This window comes from Schistocerca americana, unplaced genomic scaffold, assembly GCF_021461395.2.
Source record: "Schistocerca americana isolate TAMUIC-IGC-003095 unplaced genomic scaffold, iqSchAmer2.1 HiC_scaffold_340, whole genome shotgun sequence".
Lineage (NCBI taxonomy): Eukaryota > Metazoa > Arthropoda > Insecta > Orthoptera > Acrididae > Schistocerca > Schistocerca americana.
In genome coordinates, this window is record NW_025726061.1 from 47,501 (window position 1) to 52,500 (window position 5,000).

At 54.4% G+C, this 5,000-nt stretch overlaps 1 non-coding gene across 1 annotated transcript in view; it reads left to right on the forward strand.

Annotated features, from left to right (window-relative positions):
* Positions 1-3,552: 3,552 nt before the first annotated feature.
* LOC124580675 overlaps positions 3,553-5,000 on the forward strand; it is a 1,910-nt gene continuing 462 nt past the window's right edge. The window contains exon 1 of the ribosomal RNA XR_006973232.1: positions 3,553-5,000. This exon is cut by the window's right edge and continues 462 nt beyond it. This is a non-coding gene — a ribosomal RNA (small subunit ribosomal RNA).

A 5,000-nucleotide genomic window follows, 5' to 3' on the forward strand; every position in this document is an offset into this window, starting at 1 on the left:
CTAAGCCACCAACACCCACACATGTCCTACACAGGGGTGCACCCAACATCACAATACTGCCTCCTGTCACACCACACAAACAATGGCAGGAATGAAAGACACAGGTCTGCCACAAGCATGGAATCAGAGCGCCGCCTGTTATGAGCCAAAGGTGCACCCTGACGTGGCAAATCAGATGATGCCGCAGTCATTTACTTACGATAATCACAATCAACAAACCGGCCCCCCCCCCCCCAAAACACCTTTCCTTACAACAATGTGTACCTTAACCTAACCCGTATTGTACCTTAACCTAACCCGTATTGTACCTTAACCTAACCCGTATTGTACCTTAACCTAACCCGTATTGTACCTTAACCTAACCCGTATTGTACCTTAACCTAACCCGTATTGTACCTTAACCTAACCCGTATTGTACCTTAACCTAACCCGTATTGTACCTTAACCTAACCCGTATTGTACCTTAACCTAACCCGTATTGTACCTTAACCTAACCCGTATTGTGCCTTAACCTAACCCGTATTGTGCCTTAACCTAACCCGTATTGTGCCTTAACCTAACCCGTATTGTGCCTTAACCTAACCCGTATTGTGCCTTAACCTAACCCGTATTGTGCCTTAACCTAACCCGTATTGTGCCTTAACCTAACCCGTATTGTGCCTTAACCTAACCCGTATTGTGCCTTAACCTAACCCGTATTGTGCCTTAACCTAACCCGTATTGTGCCTTAACCTAACCCGTATTGTGCCTTAACCTAACCCGTATTGTGCCTTAACCTAACCCGTATTGCGCCTTAACCTAACCCGTATTGCGCCTTAACCTAACCCGTATTGCGCCTTAACCTAACCCGTATTGCGCCTTAACCTAACCTATATTGCGCCTTAACCTAACCTATATTGCGCCTTAACCTAACCTATATTGCGCCTTAACGTAACCCGCGTTGCGCCTTAACGTAACCCGCGTTGCGCCTTAACGTAACCCGCGTTGCGCCTTAACGTAACCCGCGTTGCGCCTTAACCTAACCCGCGTTGCGCCTTAACCTAACCCGCGTTGCGCCTTAACCTAACCCGCGTTGCGCCTTAACCTAACCCGCGTTGCGCCTTAACCTAACCCGCGTTGCGCCTTAACCTAACCCGCGTTGCGCCTTAACCTAACCCGCGTTGCGCCTTAACCTAACCCGCGTTGGGCCTTAACCCAACACGCGTTGGGCCTTAACCCAACACACGTTGGGCCTTAACCCAACACACGTTGGGCCTTAACCCAACACACGTTGGGCCTTAACCCAACACACGTTGGGCCTTAACCCAACACACGTTGGGCCTTAACCCAACACACGTTGGGCCTTAACCCAACACACGTTGGGCCTTAACCCAACACACGTTGGGCCTTAACCCAACACACGTTGGGCCCTAACCCAACACACGTTGGGCCCTAACCCAACACACGTTGGGCCTTAACCCAACACACGTTGGGCCTTAACCCAACACACGTTGGGCCTTAACCCAACACACGTTGGGCCTTAACCCAACACACGTTGGGCCTTAACCCAACACACGTTGGGCCTTAACCCAACACACGTTGGGCCTTAACCCAACACACGTTGGGCCTTAACCCAACACACGTTGGGCCTTAACCCAACACACGTTGGGCCTTAACCCAACACACGTTGGGCCTTAACCCAACACACGTTGGGCCTTAACCCAACACACGTTGGGCCTTAACCCAACACACGTTGGGCCTTAACCCAACACACGTTGGGCCTTAACCCAACACACGTTGGGCCTTAACCCAACACACGTTGGGCCTTAACCCAACACACGTTGGGCCTTAACCCAACACACGTTGGGCCTTAACCCAACACACGTTGGGCCTTAACCTGCTCTGTAATTGTCATACGACGCGTTAAATTAGTGTAGTGTTGCCTAACTGCAACCCCCGCAATATAGTTTGCTACCCGCACTGCCCGGTCCCCAGAGTATCGCTTCATGTTAAACACCTTGCAGCTATACACTGTAATGCGGATGGCAGCAGGACGTACATGCTCAATGCCCTTCGCAGTTGTTCATTGGCATTCGCATGGCGAAGCACAGCCTACGTTGTGGTACGGCTTGTGTCAACTGTCCGCTGATGTTGTACGTCCAAATCACACACTGTACTGCACATTGGTCCTCATGTACTGAATGATACATCGTGGTACATGTGTGACCGTACCACGACTGCGCCAACAACGGCGAACCATACGGTCCAAATATTGTGCACTCAGCTACGTGTCGTCTCCCTATAAGAGCTGGATTGCAGTATGGTATGCCGTGGATGGCGATCAGCATGAGCCGTCTGTTGATGTAGTGGCGCGTGTTGTCAGACGTAGTCGTCTCTTCTCACTCACCGTGATAGCATGGTGCACTGCGTTCCACATCTGCGACATGCGACAGAGGCCGGTTGACAGTCGTTCGCGCAATGGACATCGCATACGTACGGGGGCCACCTTCCACGTGTTCGCGAAGCGTGCACATGTTGTTGCGTGTATGTGGGCAGACATAGTGTGTCGTGACACCTGACACAGGCATGCAACAATCGTTGAATTTGCAAATGGCGATGGACGTCTACGTTTGCTGGTGACGTTACGCAAATGAACAACTGGTAAACCGTTGTGGTGCGGTTGTTCTCGCTAGAGGTGAATCAGTGATGGCGACGATCGGTTGAGCTACCAACCGGTTGTTTCAGCGATACCCACCATGCCCACGAACGTGAATGGCATGTGGGTGTGAAGCGATACGCGGCGGTGGCTGGGTGGGACCGTCCCCGGCCGGTGAGGGGGGGCCTCCCGGCGTGCTGGCCGCGCGGTGCGTGGGCGCACGCGCTACAGCCGGCTGGTGGGGGCGGCCAGTGGCAGGCGCGCCGGCCGACGGAGGCGGCAGGCGGCGCAGCTGCGCGCCGGCGCACCCTGCACGCGGCGCCGTGCGGCCAAAGTAGGTCCTCGCGGGCCCGGTGCGAAGCGCGGTGGACATCTGCAGTGTGCTGGTCCGATTGAGGACTGTGTGCGCTGAGGATGCGCCGCCGCCCGGCGCTCGGCGCCGCGACGCCGTCTGCTGCTCGGTCGCCTCTGCGGTTCTCGCAGGTGGTTTGTATCGCAGCTGTGCGGACGTGTTGGCGCGTTCGCTTCGGCACCCAAGTGGGGCTTTTGTCCTTCTGTGGCGCTGGCGTTGGAGCTGCCGGCCACCGTAGGTGGCGCGTGTTGTCTCCCGCCGGCAATGCCACGACAGCACGCTCCCGGGCCTCTGTCGGCAGCGGCAAGCTCAGTTGGGAGCACGGGTGGTCGCACCTAAAGCGTCTACTCGCCAAACTCCGGGCGATTGCGCCTCTCTCGAACCCGACCAAGTACTTAGGACGGCGCTGCGCGCCGCCGGGACCTGAGAGGGTTTCGAGGTGTATTGTGCAGGGGAGCTCAGCCTCCTCCTGTTTGCAGAATAATTGAGCGGACGCTTGCGTGTTCGCGCGGGCCCCCGGGACACACTCCCGGGCGGCCGGCTGCTCAGCTCTAGTTGACGCAGCTCCCTGGTTGATCCTGCCAGTAGTCATATGCTTGTCTCAAAGATTAAGCCATGCATGTCTCAGTACAAGCCGCATTAAGGTGAAACCGCGAATGGCTCATTAAATCAGTTATGGTTCCTTAGATCGTACCCACGTTACTTGGATAACTGTGGTAATTCTAGAGCTAATACATGCAAACAGAGTCCCGACCAGAGATGGAAGGGACGCTTTTATTAGATCAAAACCAATCGGTCGGCTCGTCCGGTCCGTTTGCCTTGGTGACTCTGAATAACTTTGGGCTGATCGCACGGTCCTCGTACCGGCGACGCATCTTTCAAATGTCTGCCTTATCAACTGTCGATGGTAGGTTCTGCGCCTACCATGGTTGTAACGGGTAACGGGGAATGAGGGTTCGATTCCGGAGAGGGAGCCTGAGAAACGGCTACCACATCCAAGGAAGGCAGCAGGCGCGCAAATTACCCACTCCCGGCACGGGGAGGTAGTGACGAAAAATAACGATACGGGACTCATCCGAGGCCCCGTAATCGGAATGAGTACACTTTAAATCCTTTAACGAGTATCTATTGGAGGGCAAGTCTGGTGCCAGCAGCCGCGGTAATTCCAGCTCCAATAGCGTATATTAAAGTTGTTGCGGTTAAAAAGCTCGTAGTTGGATTTGTGTCCCACGCTGTTGGTTCACCGCCCGTCGGTGTTTAACTGGCATGTATCGTGGGACGTCCTGCCGGTGGGGCGAGCTGAAGGCGTGCGACGCGCCTCGTGCGTGCTCGTGCGTCCCGAGGCGGACCCCGTTGCAATCCTACCAGGGTGCTCTTGAGTGAGTGTCTCGGTGGGCCGGCACGTTTACTTTGAACAAATTAGAGTGCTTAAAGCAGGCAAGCCCGCCTGAATACTGTGTGCATGGAATAATGGAATAGGACCTCGGTTCTATTTTGTTGGTTTTCGGAACCCGAGGTAATGATTAATAGGGACAGGCGGGGGCATTCGTATTGCGACGTTAGAGGTGAAATTCTTGGATCGTCGCAAGACGAACAGAAGCGAAAGCATTTGCCAAGTATGTTTTCATTAATCAAGAACGAAAGTTAGAGGTTCGAAGGCGATCAGATACCGCCCTAGTTCTAACCATAAACGATGCCAGCCAGCGATCCGCCGCAGTTCCTCCGATGACTCGGCGGGCAGCCTCCGGGAAACCAAAGCTTTTGGGTTCCGGGGGAAGTATGGTTGCAAAGCTGAAACTTAAAGGAATTGACGGAAGGGCACCACCAGGAGTGGAGCCTGCGGCTTAATTTGACTCAACACGGGAAACCTCACCAGGCCCGGACACCGGAAGGATTGACAGATTGATAGCTCTTTCTTGATTCGGTGGGTGGTGGTGCATGGCCGTTCTTAGTTGGTGGAGCGATTTGTCTGGTTAATTCCGATAACGAACGAGACTCTAGCCTGCTAACTAG